The sequence below is a fragment of the Cavia porcellus genome, unplaced genomic scaffold (genome assembly GCF_034190915.1).
Source record: "Cavia porcellus strain 051 isolate PalLab524CR breed Dunkin Hartley unplaced genomic scaffold, mCavPor4.1 scaffold_23, whole genome shotgun sequence".
In the NCBI taxonomy this organism is placed as follows: Eukaryota; Metazoa; Chordata; class Mammalia; order Rodentia; family Caviidae; genus Cavia; species Cavia porcellus.
In genome coordinates this window covers 47,190,741-47,218,510 of record NW_026947506.1, presented here as the reverse complement: position 1 = coordinate 47,218,510, position 27,770 = coordinate 47,190,741, and the positions used below count along the sequence as shown (strand labels likewise).

Genomic DNA, 27,770 nt, shown 5'->3' with positions numbered 1-27,770 from the left:
TGAAATAATATTACTATTGTAATTGTGTAGATGATGCTGCCACTTGAAAATCACAAATATTTTATATGTGTGCTCTAAAGAAGTTATAGAAGGTTTTGCAAAGCCTTTTTTAATTTTAATTTTATTATCTTTTGAGTTACCATACTTGGGATTTAAAAGAAGAATGCTCAAGTCCTGTTCAATAATATTTTTCTGGAAAAAAAGATAATGTATTTTATGCTCTTCCTGCTCCGTCCAGATCCATTCTTCCCAACAACAGAAAAACAAAATGATATTAATGCAAATATTGACGGATAATGTGTTCTTTTAGAAATAGAAAATGTTAGACAAGAAAATTGTTTTGTTTCATCCTGAGAGACAATGAGCAGATTATTTCTTTTGTGAGCAAGTTGCTTGGAAACAGCATATACAGGAAATTTTGTGCAAAGAAAGGAATAATTAAGATTATTGATGAAAGTTAGAATTAAAATAATGTATTTAACAAAGTGAACATTTAGGTATTAGCTAGAGACTTGGATGCATTAGTAAAGGCCAGGAAATGCTGTTTATAAAAAATACAATGTCTAGGGGAGAAACTTATAAGTCATAACTTTAAGAGGAATGGTAAAATGACTATTTTACTAGTAAGACACAGGACCACAGAGCCAAGCCATGAGAGGTATAGAAGGAGTTTATAGATAGAAACTTAACAGCAGTCCGGTACCTCCGCATGTTTTGTTTGTATGTTTTCTACTCACAAATGGAAATTGAATGCGATCACTAAAGTTAACAGAATAAAAAGAGTCTCTACCAAACAAACCACTCTGGGCAAAGTTATTGCTCAAAAATATCGTTCTGCTAGACAGATTTAACTCTTAAATATAAAAGCTTCTTTCTTATACATTGAAGTAACAAAAAGGAAAAAAAAAAAAAACAATCGAAGTAAAGTCAAGTCTTTGAGGTTGTAAATAGTAGCACAATGGTGGAAATGTGTGGCTCCAGGGCAGCGCTTTCTTCTCTCCCGGCTGAAGTTTACTCTTCGGGTTGTTTTGCTGCAGAGCCTGGTGACTGCACAAGCTGCGAGGATTCCTGTCACCCCACTTTATGAGGAAGCAGGCTCCGGACAGACAGGGCGTGCCGGTCTGTCGTGGCTTGAAGACTCACACCGTGATATAACCTTGACCACGGCAGGTGTCCCATAGCCATTCTCAGCATTTATTGATACAGCAAAATTGAACTCCAGAGTTTGTAGCCAAGAAATGTGGGGCAAGGGAACCGTGGAAGGATGAGGAGGAATGGATGCAGTAGGAGAACCTGGAAGAGTCCAAGGGCCGGGCGTTTCAGGGTTCAGAAGTGCTAGCCTCAGTGACTGAGGGGCAGGGCCAGGAGCTAAAGGACCGGCTACATGGCCAGCAGTGCTGGGGTTTGCCTTTTCCTTGCTCTCACCTCACTCATCCCTCGAAGCACTGGAAGCAGCCCCTTCCAGGCTGACCAGAGCAGGGAGGAGTCCTCCTGCTTGGAGGTGGGGGATGGGGGTAGCATCCGGTTGTTAGTGCTCTTTTTGCCATGGTTGACCTTTGCTTTTAATTCTCCTGGCTTGGTGCCCCAGGCCAGCCGCTGATGGTAACCGCACAGGAACCCAGCACTCTGCAGTCTCCAGCCAGGAAGGCTCCAGTCCTGGAGGCCTGGACCACTCTGACTTCCAGTCTCTCGCTCTCCTAGGATCACTGGTTCCGGGCCTCAGGCACCATCTCCGCCCCATAAAGAAGAGAACCAAATTCCTGCCTTCCTGCATAGACAACAAGAAGGCCAGGACCCTTGCACCAGGATGGAAGCAGGAGCCTGCAGAGCAGAGCAGACACAGGGAGCTGCGTGTGGATGCCAGCGAGGAGCCCAGCTGAGATCTGGGGGGCTTCAGCACACTGAAAAGCAGGAGACAGCATCCAAAGCCCAGCCTGGGCACTGAGAGGTTCACAGAAGGGACAGGCACTGGCCATCAGGGTGCAACCTGTGATTTCAGCCTTACGGGAGGCTGAGTCAGGGGATAGCAAGTTTGGCTCAGGCCGGGCAGCTTAGTACCTGTGTCAGACTCTGTCTGAAAAGAATAAATAAATAAATAAATAAATAGGCTGTGAATGTGAAGATCCTACTTCAATTCCTAGACCCATCACCAAGAAAAATAAAGAAGGAAAGAGGAAAGAAAGAAAATTGTTAAGAATTTGAAAAATGAGATGACTTTGGAACTAGAGACCACTAAATGCAGGTCTGAGTTTGTAGTTAATCCTAACACACCTGAATATTTACAGTTAGGACCAGGCTTCAGGGCCTGTCAGTATCAAGGACTCACTCATAGAAGTTACTCTGATTCAAGAAGGGGAACAGAAGGAATCTTGTTCTGTGTGAGAAACAAGGAAGCTGCTTTCTTCTGACAGTGTCTTCACAAGACTGAATACCCAGGATTTGTCAGTCACAGGTGAGACTGGGGGGATACTGTCTAGATAAATTATTCAATGCAATGGGGATTTAATATTTTATCTCTTCTTTTCTTGATTGTGAACATATTCTAGTAGCATGAAATCTCTTGAAATATGATATGAATGGCAGCATATTGTTAATTATCAGGTGGGGCTGTGAGTAATGAGGTAAATAAAAATCAGTATATAATTGGTCATCCTCAAAGTATAATATTCCTCCAAAGATGTGCTGGGAAAATAAAAACCACAATAGTAAACCACAGAGGTCTCTACCCACTTGACAATACTTGAGCATTTTCTTCATCTTTGTGGTTTTACAGGGAGCCATGCACATTTCATTCTGCCCCGATACCAGAGTGTTCTCTGGAACTGCCTGCCTGCCGGTTGACTTGTGTTTCGCATTCCCTCTTACTAGTAACACAGTTGCAATATGCAAGAATATCAAGCAGCGTGTCCATTTTGTCTAGGCAATATTTTTGAGGCAGGATCTCAGTATGTATGTGTGGCTCCAGGGCAGCGCTTCCTTCTCTCCCGGCTGAAGTTTTTCTTTGAGTTGTTTTGCTGCAGCTCCTGGTGACTGCACAAGCTGCGAGGATTCCTGTCACCCCACTTCATGAGGAAGCAGGCTCCGGACAGACAGGGCGTGCCGGTCTGTCATGGCTTGACGACTCACACCGTGATATAACCTTGACCACGGCAGGTGTCCCATAGGCATTCTCAGCATTTATTGATACAGCAAAATTGAACTCCAGAGTTTGTAGCCAAGAAATGCTGGGGCAAGGGAACCGTGGAAGGATGAGGAAGAATGGATGCAGTAGGAGAAACTGGCAGAGTCCAAGGGCCGGGCGTTTCAGGGTTCAGAAGTGCTAGCCTCAGTGACTGAGGGGCAGGGCCAGGAGCTAAAGGACCGGCTACATGGCCAGCAGTGCTGGGGTTTGCTTTTCCTTGCTCTCACCTGAGTCATCCCTTGAAGCACTGGAAACAGCCCCTTCCAGGCTGACCAGAGCAGGGAGGAGTCCTCCTGCTTGGAGGTGGGGGATGGGGGTAGCATCTGGTTGTTAGTGCTCTTTTTGCCATGGTTTAACTTTGCTTTTAATTCTCCTGGCTTGGTGCCCCAGGCCAGCCGCTGACGGTAACCACACTGGAACCTGGCACTCTGCGGTCTCCAGCCAGGAAGGCTCCAGTCCTGGAGGCCTGGACCACTCTGACTTCCAGCCTCTCGCTCTCCTAGGGTCACTGGTTCTGGGCCTCCAGCACCATCTCCGCCCCATAAAGAAGAGAACCAAATTCCTACCTTCCCGCATAGACAACAGGAAGGAGGAAGCTGTGAAGGCCAGGGCAGCTGAGCCAGGATGGAGGCAGGAGCCCTGCAGAGCAGAGCAGACACAGGGAGCTGTGTGTGGATGCCAGCGAGGAGCTCAGGTGAGATCCGCCGTGCTTCAGCACACAGAAAAGGAGGAGACAGCGTCCAAAGCCCAGCCTGGGCACTGAGAGGCTCACAGAAGGGACAGGCGCTGGCCATCAGGGCACGACCTGTGATCTCAGCCTTGCGGGAGGCTGAGGCAGGGGGATAGCAAGTTTGGCTCAGGCCGGGCAGCTTAGCGCCTGTGTCAGACTCTGTCTGAAAAGAATAAATAAATAAGTAGGCTGTGAATGTGAAGATCCTACTTCAATTCCTAGACCCATCACCAAGAAAAATAAAGAAGGAAAGAGGAAAGAAAGAAAAAGACCCAAATTGCTAAGAATTTGAAAAATGAGGTGACCCTGGAACTAGAGACCACTAAATGCAGGTCTGAGTTTGTAGCTAATGCTAACACACCTGAATATAAGTTGTTTACCAGCTGGAAAAAAGAATTACTAATTGACATTCTCTGTTGTATTTGAACAAGATTTAAAGCAGTATTAAAATGCCCAAAGTGCACCCCAAATATTTGCGTGTAAGTAAAAGATGCTACAGATATGAAAAATGAGGCACAGTTGTGTCTGACAAAGACTTTAGCAGTTGTCATAAAAAATGTTTGACGAGGTCATTGCAAATAATTTTGAAACAAATGGGAAGGGGAAAGCTTCAGCAAAGGAATAAGATATAAAAACGAATCAGATAAAATAGAACTGAACAATAGAAGGAGGAGGAAGAAGAAAGAGGAAAAGAGAATAAAGAGGAAGAGGCCCAGGAGAAAAGCAAGAAGAAGGAGAAAAGGGGGAGAGGATGAGAAGGAGAAAAAGGAAAGAAAGGGGGAGACATAAAGGCCTCTGCCTTTAGGGGAAAATACTGACATACTGATTGGTTGCACACACTATCAGAAAGAGATAAGAAAGAAACAGGCTGGAGGGAATGAAAATGGTTCCCTCTGTCCTTCAATTCTTCAGCTGGGATGCACATTAAATTGGCAAGACACAGAGTACCAGCAGCAAAAATACTTTTAATCACATATGCACGAGTGTCCCAGAAAGTATTCGATTACAGGATGAGTACAATGCTAGGTAGGCAGCAGTGATCTCCCCTACAGATTACTAAAGTACATGCAGCATCCGGAACCCAGAAATCAGGGCTTTGGGCTTCTGGGCGGTGGAGACACAAGCTTCAGGTCAAAGGGAAAACGCATGGGGCACTAAGTTTGTCTTAGAGAAGAAGGTGACAGATACCTGTCTCCGAAAGATGTAAACATCCAGTTTCCTCTCTGGTGGAGAAGGTTCCTCGAGGAGAAGGTCATGACGCATGAGCTCTTTTGGAGAGGGGAATTCAAGCCGATAAAGGATGCTCAGAGCAAACTTCCACCTGCTCCCCCTCCCACCCTCGGTTCCAAGTCAGCACAAGAAGCGATGTGTGTCGGGTGATATTTCCTGAACTCTGCCAGAGTCCATGAAAGAGAACAGATCAACAGAGCTGATTAACACGAACAAGAGAGCAGATGATTTTTTAAAGCCTGTAAAACATCCAGGTTTGGTAAGAGTATAACCACATCCCTAACATTCCCGCCAGTGGCTCTGCTCCCGAGCTGCACGGGCCTCCAGCTGAGGCTACTGCTCCTGTACCTTTACACTGAAAACTGAGCAAGCCAGTGTTTTCCTGCCTGTCCCTAATGCCTAGCAGGATCCAGCTCAGCAGATAATTCACAAAGAACAGGATGAGTTTGCGTGTTTTATTTTCAAAAATACCAGCTTTGCAATGCAACAGTTCAGAGTTTATTTTCCGGCAGGTCTCATTAAGTAAAATCTCCTCTCATTGTATGCTCATAAAATTTCTGATTGTAGCTTTGAAACCATACAAGGCTCACTACACATTCCTGCAAGTAATAAGTTTTTTTCTTCCCACAAAACTGAGTAGGTAAATATACAATAGAGGGAGAGAGAGAGAGACTGTTCTGTGAAGCCAAGGGTGACCCCAGAGCATGCTGAGACCTGGCCAAGGAGACTTCTCCAGGCGGGCTAAGTAAAGCCTGGTGGGACAGACCTCAGAGTTTGCAAACGTCACAAAGGAAAACAGAACATGACCCGTGTTTAATGGAGATTTTGATCACCTCTTTTCCTTTAGTTTTTGTTCTTCTTGAAGGTTTTTATTCAGTTTCACACCTAAAACCTCATCTCAGACTCCTGGTGAGTTTTTTGTAGCTGACCTTCTGATAAGCCCTGTGTTATTTGACTTAGACACAGCATGAACACGGAGGTTGCAAGGTAGCAGAAAGAATCAGGCCTGCTGACCAGCTGGATGGACGGGTTAAGGGAGATCTCTCTGAGTCACTGTGCTGGTTTGGAGAAGCCCATATGTTACAAATCTTAAAAATCGGGCACCCCTGCCCATAGCACTGGTGGGAAGGGAGGAACTTTGGTCCCCTGCCCAGAGCACTAGTGAGCAGGGAGGAACCTTTAAGGGGTGGGACCTAAGGGGAGGAAGTTAGGTCACTGGGAGCCCTGGAAGGGAACCCTGGTGCCTGGCCCTGCTTTTCTTCCTTCCACATCCTAGCTGTCATGGGGGAGGAGCTTCCCCCCAAAACACACTGCCTCACCACAAGCAGTGGGCAAGGGCTATGGAATGATGCCCCCTAAACTGGGAGCCAAAATTAATGATTTCCTGACAATAAGTTCATTATCTCAGGTATTTTGTCACAGTGAGAGAAAACTGACTGACATAAGAATCAATGAAGTTGAGGGAGAAGTTAAGAAGCCAGCTGTTCAGTGAAAAAAAATATGTCGACCACCATGTTATTAACTTAATCAAACTCCACAGAGGAATTGGATAAACAAACATACAAAGTAAAAAAATCTGAAAAGTGCTAAATTTAATTAGAAGGGCCAGAGGAGGAAGAAAAGTTAGTCACTGGACAGACACAGGCCCCAGAAGACTGCAAAACATTGCCAAATCCATGTTCACACTCTGACTGTAGAAGCCAGGTTGGCTGATCTGCAGGCATGACCATGTCTGGCTTATGAACAAATCTTTCCAGTTATGAACCTCAACCAATACAGAAAGCACAAGTATTCCTCCTTCAGGCCCACCCTCTTATCCCCATGTCTTTCGAGGTGACTTTATCCTAGCCTTCTTGGGTACATCCAATGTAGAGTCCATCTCACAGTTCCTGGATGGTAAGTAAGGTGTGTGTGTGTGTGTGTGTGTGATTTGCATCTGTTAAAAGCTTTCTGCTTTTTCCCCTTCATCGTTTTTTTCTTTTGCTTCTCTTTAATTTTCCTTTTGTAGGTTTCAGAACAATACAACTTCAAAGGAGGCATGTGAAATGGATTTATATTTGACTTTTAAAAGAACTCATTCTCTGTTTCTTTGGTTTTGAATTTCTGAACAATGGCCATGTCGTTTTGAAGTGTCAGCAGGCAACTCCACAGAGGGCACTGCCTCACTTAACAGACTATAACACCACTCAGACAGCAGCCCCACCACCACCCACACAATGAGGCTAACACAGATATTCTGGAGCCAGAAAGAATTTGCAAATTTGGCTGCTAATTTTTTACTGTATAGCATTATAGCCCAACATTTTTGGGATTTTGGATTATTTTATGAACCAAAAAAGATGCAAGGGGCACAAAAGCAGAAACTGTTCCATGCAACCATCTAATTTGGACCCGACTCTGTGTTAAGAAGAGATTTAACAGCCATTAATATAAGGTCTTTTCATGACTGTCTGTGGAAAGCGGTAAGGATTCTTCTGTCTCGCCTCCTCCAGCCTCCCCATAAAAACCAGCCTATTAGAGGCAGGATGTTTCATTTCCGTGTCCCGTGTTGTTTGTCCTCTAGGTGCTGATGGGTATGCTAATTTAAGTGACAATTATAAATAGTACTTCCTGAGTGAAGCAGGAGGAATAGACTTGCTAATGTGTTCACTTGTTTGGCAAGAAAGATGAAAGATTACACACAGGAAAAGAAATAAATGTAAACAGTCACTTCACATCTACAGAACTTTGGGTTCTTCAGTTTCTCCTCAAGGTTTGTGTTCATTATTCAAGATAATCCTCCTCTGGGTTTGTTTCTTCTGGGGTTTGCTTGAAAGAACATTTTCAAATGTCCCACCATGGGTGTTTCCTTCTGGTGGGTGTTTTATGAAAAGCAAGGTGATGATATTTTATGATGATAACAATCCTGAGCAGGGAGAGTGGCCGGGGTAAGTGCTTCCCTGCTGGCTGTCACGGAGACTCAGGGCTGGTGGTGCTGTTTCCAAGAGAGTGAGCGACCCTGGGTAGAGCAAGGGGCTACAGGAAAGCAGTGGAGAGCAACATGGATGAATGATAAAGTCCCAGAAAATCTACAAAGAGCAGCAGGACACACTTTCAATGATGAACTGAGAGATGAGAAGACGGTTGAATACCCTGTGTGTCTGGGATAAGCGAACTCCACTTATTAGGCACCTTGGGACCAGTATATGACAGAGTTCGCTGGTGGATAACAGCTTTGGACTTCAGGGTGAACATTAAGGATTTGGACTATGAACTTTCTGTCTTTTTAAATCAGAAAAAAAGGTGAATAAATGATGCTCTCAAATCTAGTATAGGAAGAGCCTTGTAAGATTTGGAGACCCCACTGTACCTCAAATTACAGTTAGGACCAGGCTTCACGGCCTGTCAGTATCAAGGACTCACTCATAGAAGTTACTCTGATTCAAGAAGGGGAACAGGAGGAACCTTGTTCTGTGAGAGAAACAAGGAAGCTGCTTCCTTCTGACAGTGTCTTCACAAGACTGATACCCAGGATTTGTCAGTCACAGGTGAGATTGGGGGGATACTGTCTAGATAAATTATTCAATGCAATGGGGATTTAATATTTTATCTCTTCTTTTCTTGATTGTGAGCATATTCTAGTAGCATAAAATCTCTTGAAAATATGATATGAATGGCAGCATGTTTTTAATTATCAGTGGGGAGGTCCCACTTGTTTTCACCATTATGCCTGATAGTGTCACAGGCAGCTGAGTTATTTAGAAATATTACAGGCAGTCAGACAGTGTTGGGCCCTCAAAGGAACCAGAGCACGAATTCAGATAACTTGCAGCTTTGGAAGAGACAATCACCTCCTGCTGTGGGCCAGATCACAAGAGAAGAGGCAAAGCAAATATACCTACATCCTAAAGATTCACAGTCTGGATAGATCTCTCCACCTTGAGAAGCCAGGAGTCAGCATCCCACCCCGCTACAGGAAGGGTCAGTGCTATTCAGCATGCCGCTTACTATGTGACTCGCTCCCCTGTTTGCTCCTAATTTAATCAATTTTATCTGAGCAATTAATCTTATTGGTTTACCACAGTTCTGTCCCACTTTATGCCCACCTTGTGAGTTCCCATTTTCCCAACCTTTGAACCATCTAACCTCATGATTTTACCCTATAAAAGTCCCTAGAAAAGGCAGAGTCCCTAGCAACCCACTTGGGACCCTTTCTGTCGCTCTCAGACAGTTTTCTTTCTCTCAATAAATAAATTCTGCTGTTAACTTCTGTTGTTCCTAAAATTCATTCTTTGGTTTTAGAGAACATAACCTCGTATTGGACATATAGTAGGTCAGGCCTACTAGAATTCATGTTCTTAGAAAAGCCTATCTTTATCTCTTACTATGTTCTTAGCACAAAATAATTTACTAAATAAAAGACAGGGACACATGAAAGCTCTTGGACTGGGTGGCCAGTAAGACTTCTTATTTGGCTGCACAGCCAACAGGACCCTTCAGGCACCTCACCAGATGGACTTAGAATCTGCTTTCCGAAGCCTTGAGTTCACTGTTTCATTTAGGTCAACTGAACTCATTTTCAATTTTGTTCCAATATTTTATTTCCCATTGATTATTTTATCTACATAATCCATTAGCTGATAATAGATTAATAATCCCATAGTGGTTGCTTTTATGCATTTCGCTTTTTAATTCTCTTAACCTTTTTTGAGGGGTTGGGGATCCAACTCACAACCTCAAGCTTGCCAGACAGACCCTTAAGCCACTGAGTTAAATCCCTGGCCCAATTCTCCTAACTTTTATGTATTGGGAGCTCCATAGCATGATTAAACCTAAAGAGGGAATTGTACTACTACCATCTGGTCCTGAGGAGCCAGAGCTCTGCTTCTGGGTCACCACCACACTTAGGATGACTCCTAAATATTCACCAGGACAACCCCATCTTAGCGACAGGTTCTAGGCTTCTGTGTTTTTATGTGCTGGTGAGTGGGTTGTTCTGAAATCTCACACCATTTCTGGGCGCCCAACACATACACTCAAAGCAGTGGCTTTGAAGGGAGAGACTGCAAAAAGAGTGTAATTTCACATTCATCCCAGATTTTCAGTGTTTAATTCTTCATGGTTTTACAAGCTCATAATGCATATTTTCTCTGAAAGCATTTTATATAGTTCTGCTCATCATCTGTGGCCAGGCTCTTTCAAAATAGTCCTCTTTGCCATTCCCAGAACCAGAATTCTTGTTCAAATTCATTTTTAGGTAGATTTATTCAGTAATGTTTACAATTCAAAGTCTAGATAATGAGGCTGGGCTCCAAAGCTTATTTTTACCACTTGTCTGGAGTAATAATATTGATTAGAATGGGAGACCAATGAGGAAAGCACTTGCAACTCATAACATCCTTGAATTACAGTCCCAAGAAAGCTCCATTAATTGTTTAAATTCATATCCTTTTCATGTGTAAATTTGCTTATGTTCTTCATGGTGAGGAGGAATGGTGGGTACTGAGGAAATGTTCAAGTTTCCTTCCTGTCCCCTAGGTCATCCGAGGCTGCCCCGCTGGTGTATAGCAGGTACGTTTATGAGCAGAACCATGCTCATCCTGCTGGGAAAGCCCCGGATGTCCCTTCCTCTCCCCAGCTGGGAGATGAGTCCAGAGTCGGAGAGTTCTAGCCCCTGTAAACTCAGCTTCAAAGCTTGTCTCCTGCTCCAGAGTTTTGCTGGTCCCTCTGTGCTTTCAGGGTATCTGTGAACTTTCTCAAGTGTTCCGGGAAGAGCCCAAGAAGCAGAGATGCTAAGAAAGGAAATACAAAACCCTGGGTCCCACCATCTAGCTCAGCTCTGGGTTCCTCTCTACTGGAGTTTCTCTGCTCAAGGTACTTGTGGTCCCATCCACTCTGTGACTCTGGGGCAGGAGGATCCTATGTTCTAGCCCAGCCTGGGCAAAGTAGAAACAGGTGCACCTGCCTCAAAATAAAATAAATAAATGATTACACAAAAAGGTTTGGGATGTAGGGAAGCACAAAGCCCTGAATTTAATCCCTACCCAGTATCTCAACAGGAAAATGTCGGTGTTGCACCAGTGCAAATGTCTGCAGATTCTGAACATCACTCACACCATGGGCTTATCCCTTTCCCTGATCCATGGTTCTCAAGAAGGGCTTTCTGGACACTTTGTTCCACCATTTGTTTTGCCTTACATTCCTTCTACTCAAAGTGGGTGGCATGGATCAGCAGTCTCCAAGTCACAGGCACAGCACTGAGAATCTGGGGAGAGAATCCAGACCTTCTATGCTGGGAGCAAAGCTCAGAAGCTCAGGAGCCCCTCAGTGGGCAGAAACATGTGAGCTGGAGACCAGTTCTCTAAAGTCATGCCCTGAATCCTCTCCAAACTGAGTTGTCACCATGGCTGTGGCCATTTTTGTCAGAGGCAGCTTTCAAAGTTCAGAGAGCAACCCTAAGTCCATGTTCTCATCACAGAAAAAGTCCATTCAGTACCAGGCATTTGAGAGCCAGGTCTTTCTTTGCATTTCTGAAATGAGAATCATGTGAGTCAGAGCTATACCAGAAGGAAGATGCAAGAGGAAAAAGATATTACAAGATTTATTTTTTACTAAAAACTGATTGAGCAGCTTCAAACTCTGTGCTAACAGAAGTTTGCACCAAAATTCTTTCCAACAGACCCAACCCTGTGTTTAAATCCTCTCAGCACATTGAGTCAGGCTCACCCAGATGATGGAGAACTGTCCACTTGCTATAAATCAGGTGATCATGGCTTACAGCCCTCTGTGACCCCCACATAACCCCCTTCCAGACACACCTAGGGATATGTAACTTTGTCCCATCAGCACACGTAGAGATCACCACAGAATCTGCATCCCTGAACCAAGCAGAGACCTTGGAGGACCTGGGGAAGGCATGAAGGTGAGGCATACACAGTGCAAAAGTTGACAATATTGTAACACGGGACAGAAAAGACCGCCCACGAGGACAGTACGAAGCAACATTTGAGGAATAAATGTACCTCACTATGGGAGAAAGGAGTGACCTGGGGTCTGTGGACTTCAGTATTGGTGGCTCTCATTTCCACGGCACTGTCTTCTGGTGGCTGGAAACAACTGTCAGGTTCTAACCATGAAGAGATGGCTTTTCTGCTCTGGTTCATGAGAAATATTTCTTTGAGGAAAGACTGTGTCCCCTGGTCTTCCACATTCCCTGGGTCGGGGTATGGCTTCTTCTTTATCAAGCACGGACTGCTTAAGGAGACTTAATTACATATGGATTTAGAGGTTAAGGGTATGTGTGTGGGGGGGGTGAGAGAAAGAGAGAGACAGAGACAGAGACAGAGACAGAGACAGAGACAGAGACAGGGACAGAGGAGCTCACTGTGTGCATGGTTTTCACACATAGGCATTCAGTTCTCTCAGCACCCAGGAAGTATTTGTTTTAGCTTTCATCGGGTCATTATTGAGGCATAGTTTGCTTTCATCAATATCATCCCTTGTCCATAATAAAAATTCTCCTCTAAACACATGCATCTATATCCTAGTTTGTTAGCATCAACTTCCCAGGGCATTTCAAAACATTAAGGTACATTAGTATATAATGATATGGTTTTAATGTTGCCTAAAAATGAGTAACAAAATTTGCATAACAGAAAAGAAAATACCCACTGAGACTGTGTGGCCCACATGCATAAAAAAGCCAAACAATATATATAATTTAATATGAGAGAAGTTACTGTCTATCTAGATCCCTCTATCCATCTCTGTATATGCTAATTAGAAGCATCTAGACATAGAACATAAAAGCACTATTCCTACTGAAGTTCAAAATCAGAAGAGTATAAACATACAGTAGGAACATTGCAGAGGTCTGCTCAGGGCTACAACTCCAGGGTGTTCTGGTTGGTTTACATTTGTGATTCTCAGGTTGTTTTCATGAGCATGGTCTCATACTATGCCTTCGTAGCATACTGTACGTTACTATTGATTATCTCTGATTGACAGGAGCTCTGCTTCGGGGAAATTAAGCAATTTAAATGCAAGTGAAGGCAGAGCTGAGATCCTTCCTCGCTCCCCGGATCCACCTGCAACCTGCACTTGGACCCACCATCATCTGCCCTGTCTCCCTTCTCTGGAGTGCTCTGATGGGGCACAAACTGAGAAAATATGCACCAGTCCTGCTGGGAAGGGAAGAAATCAACTTCCAGTCTCTCAAACTGCCTTCACTGTGTATGAGAACCTTACATTCTCGGTCACTATACATCAACCTTATGATGAAAACATGAGATATTCCTTCAGTGTAAACCCTCATCCTCTGGTTCTGTAGGTTGAGTTCTGGGATCCCTTGGAAAGAACAGGGGAAAACCATAGCTCTGTTAAGGAAAACAACTGAACAGAAGAACTTACAGAAGGGAAGATGCCTCTTGGAACAAGTTGAAATTCTGGTCCTTCCTCATTCGTCTTTCATCCTTTAGACACTAGCATTAATTCAGCCACACATTAGCTGATCCTAACCTGTGAGGATTGCTACAACAAAGCACCTTAAAATGCCTAATTTGCAAATGACAAGGATTTGCTTATCCAGTTCTGGAGGATGGAAGTCCAAAATCAAAGCACCTGTAGATGCGGTTCTGTTACAGGCCCATTTCCTGGTCCCCGATATGTCTCCGGGCTGTGCCCTCACAGGACAGGAGCGGACAGCAAGCTCTCTCAAATCTCTTCATTAAGGGCATGCATCCCACTTGTGAAGGCTGAACTCTTGTAATCTAATCACCTCCCCAAACTCATGCTGTACTCAGGTTTGCAAAGAAAGAGATTTAACATGGGACACATGATTTATAGGGTCATTTTACAATATTCACCCCAAGTGTCAAATGCAGAGGAGTGCAAGAGATCTGTATACATACTACAGACCCTGTGAATCCAGATAAACATCTGGATCCCACAGCAATGTCCTGTGAAAGTCCAGCTGAAGACCTAGAGTCCATGGCAACATCCTCCATAAGTCTGTCTAGACCCCATGATAATGTCTCATGCAAGTCTGTATCAGGGAACTGCACTGGGAAGACCCAAAGGTCAGTGGTGGAAGCTAGAAAGTCTGTGCCAGCAGGATGAAAATCTGTGCCAACAAACAGGGATCTGCACTGGAGCCAAGAAGTGACACCCAAAAAGGACCCCAGCCATCCTCAGTGACAGCAAGGACCTGAGCTCCTCCAATGGTGAGAACAGCTGAGTTCGCATCAAGAAAATCAGCATAACAGTTTTCTCCAGGAGAATCAACAGCGCACATCTCCCCCTGCAGTTCTCCTTTTATGCTTTTGGCAACAGTCCTCAGGTGGGCCTGTCACGAGTGGACTGTTAATTAACCTACCCCACACCCAGAATTTACTATAGCTGTACTGGAGTTTAGGTTTCACTGCAGGACTTCTAGGAGGACCCAAGGTCTCTGTCTATGGTGGATAAGTTTGATCACCAACTCAGTTTTGGATCCTTAGCTGCCACAGTCAGAGAGAAAGACACATCTTCAGGAGTGAAGTAAAGAGACTCAAGCACGAGGATCAGGATGTAAGATTTTTATGCAAATGAGTCAAAAATCTTATGCAGGCTTAACAGGAGGGACAAAGATGCAAACCAACTTTTACAAAAATCACTCTGGCCTTGTGTTTCATAAAACAGTATCTTCCGGAAAGGGGCGCATTCTCGTCTATCCCAGTTTTCCTGCTGAGTAGACTGTGTCTGGGCTACATTTCCAAATGCTCTTCCAGCAGGCTGGACACATGTCCCAGGAAACCAAACGAAATACTCTGGCTCCTTTCTGCTTTTCCTTGCTCTTCTCTCTTTGTATGGACTGGAACGGTGAATTCAGCAGGAGGTCTACAGTTCAAGGGGTCCTGGCTGGAACGCCTTGTCCTTGACTTCCTGAACAACTGCATGGTGAGGGACACAGTTGGAGGCCACTTGTCCCAGCCCTGTCCACTGGGACAGTTGGTCTCAGGAGGAATAAGTGAGGGTGCATTGAGACACAGCATTCTGTTTCCTGTCAGTAGTGTAGACCAGCTGGGTTCTCCGGAGAAAGCTCCATAGTGTGCCAGGGAGAGGAAAGTGCATAAAAAGCAGGGACAATGAGAAATAGAATGGTAGAAAACAGGAATGAAGTTACCATTTACTGAGTGCCCAGCGAGCCCAGGAGCATTTGAGGAACGATCTTCTTGCCCCTGGAAGTGGCTACTCCTTTGCCCGTCTTTTCAGTAAGAAAAACCAAACTCTTGGCATTGACTCACGGAATTAAGGAAACTTCCTGATGGGGTTAAATACAAGTAAGGCTTCAGAAACACACACTTTTGCTGTATACTGGGCTCATGTCTCCTGTGTGTCCCGGTGAGATGGTAAGACAAAATTTTCCTGAGCTTTTCACCCAGAGAAAATCTATGCCCAGATATTTTGGGAATCTATGTTGGTCAGAGTGAAAAATTTAAAGAGTGCACATCACACTTGAGAGAGTGACTCTTATCTCCAATGGTTTTAATTGGTTACCATGTTATTTTCCTGGTAGCACATTAGAAAAATACTATGGTTTCTTTCTGTGGAGGGAAAAAGCATAGGCCTTAAAGCGAAGGCCTAGAGGCAGTTATTAAATTGCTAGCTTTTTAGTGGGACACTTTATCGGTGATGTTACCAGCTTTGGCCCCGAACGTCCTTTATGGACAGAAAACAGGTTTCCCCTTTAAGATAACAGCCCTGAATAATCTCAGAAACTGGAAGGGCTCCAAGTCACATGAGCAGCCTCCTTACTTCCTAACAAGAAAGGAGAGACCCAGAGATGGAAAGGCCTCTCCTAGTTTTCCTTAAGGACCTTCTCTCTCCAGAATATGACCTTGCTCATGGGTCTGATAATACTTCAGAGAGAGACCAGGCTCTCATAGCATAGCAAAGAATGGAACAAGGCTTCGGTTTTCCCACTGCTGGGGATGGAACCTGGGCTTCATGCCTGCAAGGCAAACACTACCACAGAACCACATCTCCAACTCCAAAATATATTTTCTGAAACAATTTAAAAGTAAGCCAGAAAGAATTGGGTCATTTTGTTTTGTTTTGTTGTTTATTTTTTCCATCCCTTCCCTCTGCCATAAATGTGACTGCTTGGTTGTATTTATACATTTCCCAACTTATCAAATTAAGAACAAATAACCTCTGCTGTCAATGTGAGGGGGAGATAGAGACAGAGAGGGACAGAAAGAGAGGAGAAAGAAATAGCTGTGCTGCCTTGGGTAAATGTCACCAGCATTGTAGAGTGAAACACAGGTGCCCCTGGCCACTGGGCTACAGGGAAGTCCCTGGTCCACGACCTGACAGGATCTGGGCTGCACAACCAGCAGTAGGTGCTGGTGAGAATTGAAGCCTCCTCTGCATTTCCAGAGCTCCCGATGCATCATGTCATCATCTGAGCTCCCCTCTGTCAGATCAGTGGGGCATCAGTTCGCATAATAGCTCAGACCCTACCAAGAGCTGTACAAGCTGTGGGAGTCTAGGTTATGGCTACTCATGAGAATCCAATGCCTGGTAATTTGAAGTGGAGCTGAGACAGTGATGCTAGCACTGGGCAGAAGCTTCAGAAATAGACTAACATCAGCAAAGACAGCTGAATTACAAACAAATGATAATAGAAACAGAGTGCACCACACATGTAACACATTTGAGTCATTCCAAAACCACCTGACTTCCAGTTCCATGGGAAAATTGGCTTTCAGGAGACCAGTCACTGGTGCCCAGAAGCTGGGGACTGCTGGTTTAACAGCTTGGATAGGGAAAAATTGTCACTCATTGAAATGGTTGCAAAATATATCATCTATTTGTAATAATCAAGTACCTATTAAGATCTCAGGAGCAAATGTGAACCAATGTTACCTAGACTTACATTTTCATTCTAGACCTCAAAGGAAAAGATGTAATATTTCATCTTTAAATAGATTTGCATTGTATTTTGGAGAAGACATAGAGTAGTAAGAAGGTCATTTTTTACTTTTCTTTTCAAATTATAAATTAAATTTTATCAAATAATTTTCTAAACCTAATGAAATTATCAGATATTCCTCTTTTTAATTTGGTTAATGTGTGGCATTAAATCAATGCAATTTTAAAATAGCACTTTAATAATCTTAAGTTTTTGACCAGAAAGAGAGACAATAATTGTACTGATAAATCACATTATTTTCTATTTTATTATATTATTTGCTCAAATCTTTTTTATAGAATTCTACCTCCCTGCTTTTGAAAGAGAATTCTAATTAAAATAGTCTTTGTTACCTACACAACACCTGTAGTAGAGAATTCTCAATAAATTGTTAGCATACAGCCCTGAGATGTAAGATTTCTCAGCATGTCTAACTGACTCACCAAGTAATAAGCAAGTGCAAATGGCTCTAAAGCCTTGAATTCCATAACTTTGTTTTATATTGTCAAACTTGCTAATTCCCACAGAGTAGCTGAAAGTCATTCCTATACTTACCTAATATTACTCACACTCATACTATGCAGAAAACTGAAGCTTTATGCTTCTTGAATATGAAGGAAAATGGCTTTTATTTTATTTCCATAATTTATCAAATTCAGCTTTCCTATTGAGCATAGAAGAATTAGTTCCATTTCTCTGCATCCTGACTGAGAGCCTATTATACCGTGTTTCTCACAGGCAAGTGCCCTCAAAAGCAAAGAGCAAACTGCCACTCAAGACTTGCAAGTATAGAGTGAGCACCTTCAGGGGAGTCAGGGTAAAGCACATGTTACTGACATGACTGTGCTCATGCCAGAAATGTAAAATTAATAAAAGCGCAAGGCAGAGAGGTCTACTGTGCTCTTTGTTTTATTTTGCTGAAGTAGAGATCGTACATTTATAGTCAAGTATCACGCTTCTTCCTTTATAAATTCCAATTTATGTGAATCTGTGCCTTATTCCTCAGAGTTCAAGATGGGCTTCAATTTCTCAAGCAGTTGCTATAGATTGCAAAAGAGAAATATATACATATATGTATATAGATATATAGGGTAGAAATTTTCTTTCTAAAACATATGTCAATCGCTAGAAATATGTGCTGATATATTTAACACGGTATTGGAAGTAATTTCTGCATACAGTATGCTGGAGGGCCCTTGAACATGAGTATAAAAGAGCTTATATAAAACTAAAATTCAAGAATAGCTCCCCAAACTGTCAGAAGCAAAAGTCTCACTTTCCTCTAAATTCAATAACATACTATCTCTTGAAAAATTCAGATCAGGTGACATAATTAAAAATAGAGTAATGTGTTTTCTTAAAACTCTAGGGCTGGGGGATTAGCTCAGAGTAAGGTCATGAATTTAATCTGCAGTACCAAAATAAATAAACTAAGCTTGAGTGAAGATATTTAATCTCTAGAGCACATTCCATGAACTGAAACACAGCTACTTAAATTTGTGGCATTCTAGCTTCAACTGGGGTTAAACTGGGTCGAGGGGGCTGAGATAACCAGATTCTGCTTAGTTTGGTAATTTGTGGCAAAATGGTCACGTCTGCAAAGGAAGCATGAAGTCCACCAAGTCCATCTCTTCCATGGAATTCAAGTCACTTCACAGGCAGCACTAGAAATACTAACAGATGTGTTTTCATAATTGCTTTTCTAGGAGTGGATTTGGGGCATGAAATTAGCTAAATATTGCAGCACTGAGCTTACTGATCTCTAACGAGAGGCTAGCAGGAAGGTCCGGACCTCCCTGCTTTCCTTCCTCATGCATATGGAGTGAGGATGACTGAGCACAAGGTCTCCATGCCCATCCTGCTGCTGAGCTAATGCTTGTACCAAGCCCAAGTTTCCTCGTCTCCATTGAACTCGGTCTGTTTCCATCCCATCAGCTCTTACTCAGATGACAAAGAGTATATTTTAGACGAATCTTGTTGATTGTTTTTATGCTTGATTAAAACACACAGTTTCAGAGCCCAGCAAAAAATCAGTTAATCAGTCTTGGAAGTCAGAAGCACTGCAGTACATGACGGTGATTAATTTTGTTTAACACTTAAAAATAGAAACATAGAGCTCAGCAAGGCAGACATCACGCATCCAAGTCGTATGTTCCTAGGTGAGCACATAGAATTCAACTGTTAGGAAACAAAGCAAAGAGAGAATAAACCCTGGACATTTGCTCAAGGACACAGCGGGCAGTCCAGCGGGACTGCATTTTCCAACGTCGGCCCACGATGCACAGGAGAGCCAGTGATCACGGGTGAATCCTGGTCCTGCGTATTCAGGGAGCTGGATCCTCCCTGCTGCACTCAGATCAAGTGTGAGTCTTTGCATCAAACCAAGAGCTCAGGGCGTCACTTCTAAAGTGTAGAAGGGTAATTTACTGCCCCGAACTGTGTTTTACTTCTAATGTGATATTTTTAAAACTTTAAGTAGTGATATTACCACTTAAAACACAATTACTTCAATATTTTAAAATACTCTGAGGACCCTGTTCTTCCCCACTGGAGATGCTGGGAGGGGCACAGCCCAGCCCACTGTCCTCAAAGTACTCAGGCTAAAGTCCCTGCTGTGGCTGATGGGGTACAGCTTCCTGACGGATCCACCACTTGGTAGGTTGTTCCAGGATCTGTCACACACCCCTGAGGGTTGTTTTAGAACGCACACCTGTGTAGGGAGCTCTTCCACAGGGACGCTTTGTGCTCCAGCCCTTGCAGACTGACAGGCTGGGACTGGGCTTTCCTCCTGCTCGGGTTCTGCCAGCTAGCTGGCATCACCTCTTCCAGCTCCCTGCGACCTGGGGGGCGATGCACTTGGACGGCCCTGGAGCACCTTCTCCACCACCATGGTCACTAATCAGGGACCATGGCAGAATGCTCCTAGGTCCCAGCAAGGCCCTGTCGGAAGTACATGCCTCTCGAACGAGGCCCGAACGAGGCCCTGCGTGGATCAGGATTTCCCTGCTCGTCCACCCCGCAGCTAGGTCCCTCACAGCAAGACACTAGCGGAGGTCCACTTAGAACTGCACACCTGGCCAACAGGTGGGGCACAGGGACCCTGGAGGCCAGGGACAGCCCCTGGCTCTGTACTCGCTTCCCAGTACTTTTTCTGCATCACATGACCACTCCCTGGCCCATGCCTCAGGTATCATTGCTGTGCTATTTTGTAGTGTTCTAAGGGAGCTAAGGAAGAAAACGAGTAATTTTGGGTACATACACCGAGACCCAAAGTGTTTAGTCAGACCGTTAACTGGAGATATTTTCATCATTGTGATTTACCCCCTGAAATGATGCGTCTGCCATCAAAATGGGCTGCAGACTGAAGAGCAGTGACTTCAGTCTTTATTTGGAAATGAGATGAGTGATTCTCATTTCTTATTTACCTCCTTTGGAAAAACAGTAAGTAAATAATGAAAGCTGAGTGCCCTGTAATCCTTGACGAATGTTAGTCTCACCCACTTCTTTGTTGTTATATTTATTATATAATATTTTTAATCACTGGTAGAGAACTGAGGCAATCCCAGCTTAAAGATAATGGTTCCAGGCCCTGAATGAAGCCAGTTACTTTGTGGCATTTTTATCTATAAGTGTGGTTCTCCCCAACTGGCATCAGAGGTGGAGGGTAATACCAAGACCTGGAAAGAGTTTACGCAATTTAAATGTTTAATACAGTCCTGAAAGAATGCGAAACCTTGCGGCTGGCTTGAAACTCATTTTTCACTGACGCCCAAACATGTTCCTCCAGAACACAATGCTGATTCTTTCCCATTAATCTTAGCAGATTTAGAAGTGCCCAGCCCTGTCACGGCTGATATTTTCATTCAGCTGGGCGCTGCACTGTAACGGGGTTTTAAAGACCTTGTTTTTAATCAACTCTGCCAGACTTCTCAAGGGCTATTAAGACTTTATTTTCTCAAAGTCCACATGTAGGGTTTCCAAGGACACAATAATACTTACAACCTTCACAAGGACCACTTTCCTGGTTGGAGCCTCTGGTTCACCTCATCCAAATTTTGGCCTCTCGGGATTTCACTGTGGGTGTTTTTGTCTGGAGCACACAGGACAGAGGGCTCTGAGTGTGGCCCCAAAGCCTGGCAAGCCGTTCCCAGCGAGCCTGGGTGACCCCAAGGCTGCATGAGGTGTGTCACCTGCCCGCACCGACTCCCCACCATAAATGGAACCATTACCTGTGGCAAACATGGACTAATAAAATGCAGATTTTAAGAAAAGCAACAGAAAACTTTGAGGCTTCTGTTCCCTCACTTATAAAACAGGATCCATAACACCTTCTGCTAAAGACGAGCTGGTGGCTAACTTTCAACCAGGCGGGTAAGAAAGTCCACAAACTTCATTAACCAATATTTGATTTGCCTCCCCTCGATTTTGCCTTTCCAAAAGCGTAGTTCCAGGCTGAGAGCTGGCGGGCCCTGCTGACCCTCTGAGAAGCAGTCAGCTGGCCACAGCTGGACGTGCCTCTGATGGCCTTGCAGGGGGACTGCGGTTCTTCCCCAGTTTGATGTAGACCACCCATCCCGCACTGTTAAATATTCAGCCTTCTATGTTTCTACTTCCTGACTGATCTAAAAGGGAGGCACTGTTTTACACGGATTACAGGATTGAGTCATTACACACATACAGGACAGTATGTTTTCTATTGTTGCTGTTGCATAATTCACAGGCTCATGAAGATGTTTAGGATTTTCTTTTAAGTTGTTGGAAAACACGATCTTACATAAAGGATCTTGGCAAAATGTTTCTCTCTCTCTCTCTCTGTCTCTCTCTCTCTCTCTCTCTCTCTCTCTCTCTGTCTCTCCCATCATTTCTTTCTTTCTGTCTCCATCTCTCCCATTTCCCTCTTTTCTTTCTTTGTCTCTTTCCCTCTTTCTTTCTCTGCCCTCCTCTCCATTATCTGGCTTATTTTTAAAAAGGACAAATGTATAAAATACATATACTAAGCCCGTGATTTTTTTTTCACATGATAAATGGGTTCCCCATTCCCAAAAATGTAAATAGTACAAATTCCTAATTGTATTTGCCTTTTGGTCACATTTTTGGTGATACATGTCCACAGGTGCAGGTATGTTTTAAATATTTTATCTGGTTAGTTGTTTACTTGTACAGGTTAGATACACATAACGGTCACATCTGTCGTAGGGAGCCTATACCAGTGTGGGTACCTTGGTTCCTTTTGTTTCCAATTCCCCTCCCTTCTGCCTCTGCCTTCCCTTCTTACTTACAAAGCTTTGTTTCAATTTTAACTTTCTCCACTCATTTTCTTCTATAAATGTCTCAAGTTTATTCTTCTTTATGACTGAGTAGTACTCCACTGTAAAATAATCGAAGCCTGTGGAGATTCCTCAATAAACTAAGACTAGGGGTTCTATTTGACCCAGGTATTTCCCTTTTTGGTGTCTTCTCAAAAGAACTAAAAGCACCATATGACAGGGATATATGGTAATCCACGGTTATAGCAGCACAGTGTGTAATAGCTAAATATTGGAAACAATCTAAATGGCCATCCACCAACAAGCAGATAAATATTTATCTTATGTTTCATGATTGATTAGCAGCTACTACAGTAATTCATTCAAAATGTTTTCTGCCTGTACTTTGTGTGATGTTTTTCACTTTTGGAAAAATGTACAAATTATATATAAATTACTGGATATATCTTGTCACAATATCAATTTCCAGTTCAACTTATTTTACATAAAATAATTCAGTTAATGTTCTTATAAATTACAATAATTGCTAAATATAAAATTGTTCCTAAACTAGTCTACTAGCCAATTGTTGGAATGCCCACACAGCACTGCTGCAGTCTCAGCCTCTCTCTCTTTCTCTCTCTCTCTCTGTCACTCTCTGTGTGTCTCTCTCTGTTTCTGTCTTTATGTCTCTCTGTCTCTGTCTCTCTCCATCAGTCTCTGTTTCTCCCTGTCTCTCTGTCACTCTCTTTCTCTCTCTGTTTCTGTCTTTCTCTCTGTCTCTCTGCTTGTCTTTCTCTCTGTGTCTCTCTCTCTGGCTCTCTCTCTTTCTGTCTCTGTCTCCCTCTACTACTGGTGTTGAATCCAGAGCTTTCTTGCTAAGCTAAGCTACATCCCAGCACTTTTGGGATTTTTTTTTTTTGTCTTTTTCTTTTTTGTTGGTGCCAGAGATCGAACTCATGACCACCTGCTTGCAAGGCAGGTGCTTATGCCGCTGAGCCAAATCCCCAGTCCCAGTCCCTAGCACTTTTAAATTTCATTTTATGTATTTGTTTTTCAGACAGGTCTCCCTAAGTCCCTAAATTGCCCGGGCTGAGCTCAAACTAGGAGTCTTGCTGCCTCAGCTTTCCAGAGCACTGGGCTTACAGAAGTGCACCACCAGGCGCAAACTTGTATCTATCTCTTGGTGCTTAGAAAATTTGAATTATAGTCACAAAAGCAGTTCATGGAAAGGTGACCACAAACCCCGTGTGCCTGACTCTGCCATACTTTGTGACAGGTGTCCCAGGCTTCTTGGCCCTCATCAGGGCCCAGCAGGTGCACGACACACCCATGTGCTGTCACCATCCATGCACCAGGTCCTCAGGCTGTCACCACTAAAGGACCATGCTTGGGTATGGTGAAAGTGATCACACTTAACATGGATTATGTTTTATTTATTTCAATATTTTTATATGGCTATAATGCCTGTCCTCATATTTTATTTAATCAATTTCAGATAAATCACTCTGACCCCCTAGATGCATGATGGATTCTTACAAAATAAAGAGGATGGTGGGCCGGGGACTTAGCTCACTGGCACAAGCACCTGCCTGGCGCAAGCAAGAGGGGGTGAGTTCAATCCCTGGTACCAATAAATAAATAAATAAATAAAAATAAAGATGATAGTATCGGAGCTAATTTATACTTCTCCTAAGAGTGTGGTTAATCAGCAGTTTCAGTTAGTGAAACGTGCGTACACTGAGCTCTTCTAACCTCACCAAGAATAATGGATCCCTGTTCCACAGGACTGCGGACTGCTTGGTTGCAGGTCGGTGTTGCTGTCATGACAATGCATTTCTGTCAGGTCACACGTAATTTCGGTCATGTGCTAGGGAATGGCAAGCTTGGCGGTGAGTAAAGAGCTGTGGTGTCTCTTGGTAGGCGAATATGCACTTCTGCCTTCTCTATTAAGGTATGTTTTAGATAACTTTCCCTTTCCCCACATTGCTGTGAGCAATAAGATATCTTCGTTTTCTAGCACAGTTGACTGAGATAGCAAATGTTCAGTATTTGAAGGCTAAGGACTCGGCTCATGCTCTGAGTGCCCCTTCACGGGCATCACCTGTGTTGTGTGCAGAAATATCTCCGTCACTGGGTGATGCGCTGCCCACAGACCCAACAGTCATGAGTGGACCACAGAGGTGTAGGACCTGGTGCCTTAGGTTCCAGTGCAAATTTCTTTCCATTTGCCAAAGGAAAAGAGAAGGCATGAAAAGTATGAATTGGATACTATTCAAATACATTTAAGTGAACTGCATAATGTATCATCTGACACAAATGTAAATTTCCTGTTGAGATAAGCAAGATACGCAGGTGGAAAGATAAATGGGAGATGTACTTGTAAATCTTATGTATATGTTATGATGTGCATTGTTTTTTATTAGTAAAGTCATATTATTAATAACAAATCTTATCAGTTTTGGGGAAACAGAAGTTTCAAATGCTTTACTTTGCATACTATACAAATCATAATTAAAGTGTGACATTCCAGCTGAAATAGCAGGTGTCTTTGCAATGGACAGAAATGAACTTTCAAGAACCTCAACAGTGTGGGTACAGACTGGGGATGTGTGAGGGAGCACCTCATAGCTAGGGACAGGCTGAGGAACGAGGCCTCACAAAAGGGTGTGGGCTGGGGTGGCCAGAGCTGAAGGGAAGGCGTGGAGGGATTCACAGCCCCAGGGGTGCTCTCTAATCCAGAGGTGCCAGCTCAGTGTGCAAACCTGTGATGCAACCACCTGAAACTCACAGGTGCGGGTCAAGGGCTTCCTGAGGCCCAGAGCCCTTGACTAAATCATTTTTCCAAAATATGTCTGTTGCATGGTGAAGAGTGGGAAAAATTGCATTTTCCAGAAAAGAAAAAGCATTTTGGAGTAAACAAGCAAGAAACACCCTGAATACTGTGTGAGGACGTGGGGTCTCAGGCTTCTGTGGGTGCTGTGTATGGTGTGAGGCAGGGCTCCCTGTCCATACAACACTCTTCCCTCAAGAAGTATCCTAAATTCATGTGCTCTTTAGAATTCCTAAGGAGTAATGATTGGGGGTTAATCTTTCCTCATTATTTTTAAGAGGAATGTTTTAAGAAAAAAATAATTACATTGAAAACTAAATTTCCCTTCTGCCAGGCAAGTCTCTGAGAACCTTATCAAAACAGAATAAAGATTTGGATGAATAATTTATATACAAAATTATAAGCAAAAACATTTTTCGCTCTGTGTTGTCTTCTGAATGTACATCATTATTAGTGAGACAAAGCAATTGTCACTACTCTGTATGCAAACTGATTTAGGCAATTTATCAAAACAAAAACCAAAAGGAGGAAAACACAAAACAAAATATTTATGTTAATTTGAAAACCTGCCCGATTTCTCAAGCTGGTTAAGAGTGTTTCTTCCTTCTATCACCTAGGATCTTCTCTCTCAATCACTATTAACAGGTGTTACTTAGTATTCATACTTGGCAGGTTGTTGGAAAAATGAAGTTTTTACTGTTTTCTGTTGCACCAGCTTGCGCATTATATGTTTGCAAGAAAATGTAAATTCCTTTGTCATGATAAATGACCCAGTCAAACAACATGAAGTGGGCAGGCACTTAGATAACAAATTGAGTTTGTGCTCAGATCAGGATGCAATAGACTCCCATTCAGTGAGTGGTAATCAAATCACTATACATCTCCTTAACATCAGGGCTTTGAGAGGAGATTTTGCCTGAAGATTCTAGAGTACAAATCAAAGATGGTTCAAGATAAAATCTACATACGTGAGTTTTCACTTATCTGTTCTAAATAATGAATTAAAGAACCTACAAGGGGATTCAAAAATATAGTGAATATTAAGATGAAAAAATTAGTACAGTAAAAGGCACATTATCAGGGATTCTCCTCAAAGCTTCCCGTCTCTTTGAACACACTTGTCACTTTCTGAAGCAGTTCTGCAGTCCTGTTTCCTGAATGTCTTTATATGACCAGAAATACTGTGAATTCTGCCACCTAGTATCACCAACCGAAAGGCAGGTTTGTGAAAACATGACACTGCATCCTCCTCCACGTCATTCACTGGATCTGGCAGTGGGTGACTTCTGGCTGTTCCCCAAGTCAAAAGGCATAAAAGGTCGATGTTTTGAATCCATTCAGGACATTGAGACAGCCAGAACCACACAAGTAAAAACACTCATGAAAGGACTCCAGAGCTGCTGCAGAAAGTGGCAAGAGTGTGGGACAAGTGTGAGCAAAAGGAGAGGGAGGACTTTGAGCGGGACTCAGGAAATTTTTAGTATTTAAGATCAGCGTCTTTGTCTATCATACCTCATTTTCTGGATCTTTTATCACATTGTCAAAACTATGTCTCCCAGGCACGAGTTAAAGTAGATTTTAGGATGCCTTAAAATGTATTCAGATACCAACCTTTACAGAGTCCTCCAACAGGAAGCCTCTGGGAGGATCCCGCTGCATCACCCTGCACTCCTTGCCTGCCTGAGATCTGTTGCCCAGTGAGGTTTCAGGCCCCCTACATGCCTTCCCCAGTTCCCGGGTCCTGAAGTCAGGGAGGACAGGGCAGACCTCCGGGGCTGCTGCAATGATGTAGAAAGGACATGGCCACCAGTGTATGAAGTTTATTGAAGGCCTACACTGCCAGGCTGTGGTCAGAGAAGAAGCCATGGCCTTCTTAGAGCTAAAGTGCTGGCCAGAGAAATGAGCTGAAGTTTAGTAATGACACAGTGCACAGCACAGCAATGAGCACCATGGCTGGTGGCCACATGCCTTGTCTCTAGGTGCTCGGGAGGACTGGTCACCTGCAGGAATACAAGACAACACAGCCTGGGTGGAGGCAATGCAGAGCTGTGTCACAGAGGCACCAGGGTTTAAGGGTGATCAGGCACCAGCCAGAGAGGATCACAAGGGGAAGGGAGGGAGAAGAGTGAGATCCCAGGATCAAGATTGCAGGGGAGGAAACTAGGTTTCTGGCAAATGACAGGAGGAAAGAGAGCTACTACCGGAGCCCAAGAGATTTCCTGAAGCTACTTAGCACTCCACTTTCCAACAGTGGGGTACCATGGGAACCCCACACAGAGTGGGCACTGGTTGTGACAGCAAGGCGGCAGATGAAGAACCTATGTAGCCAGGGTTCTCAAAGCAGACAAGACACAGCATATGATTCACTATTAAGTTATCCACAGATAAGCTATTGCCATACTGAGTACCTGTCACCTGTTGCCTCCCAGCTAAAGTAAAGTACAGACCATGGCTGAGAATTTAGCTACTCTGGAAAGATGCTGACTGAACCAGCATCACCCAGGTGAAACAGCTCTAGGGGGACTATATGTGTCACCTATGCTGGCGTGGACAATCACCTGGATGCTGAAGACAAGAGTTTTGGACCCTGCCCGAGAGCATCAACACCCCTACAGATT

At 43.6% G+C, this 27,770-nt stretch overlaps 1 long non-coding RNA gene across 1 annotated transcript; it reads left to right on the top strand.

Annotated features, from left to right (window-relative positions):
• Positions 1 to 1,699: 1,699 nt before the first annotated feature.
• On the top strand, positions 1,700 to 9,374 carry LOC134472377 (uncharacterized). The gene is made up of 3 exons (XR_010042182.1): positions 1,700 to 2,452; positions 3,685 to 3,875; positions 7,150 to 9,374. It is a non-coding gene; the product is annotated as an uncharacterized LOC134472377 (long non-coding RNA).
• The last annotated feature ends 18,396 nt before the right edge of the window (positions 9,375 to 27,770 follow it).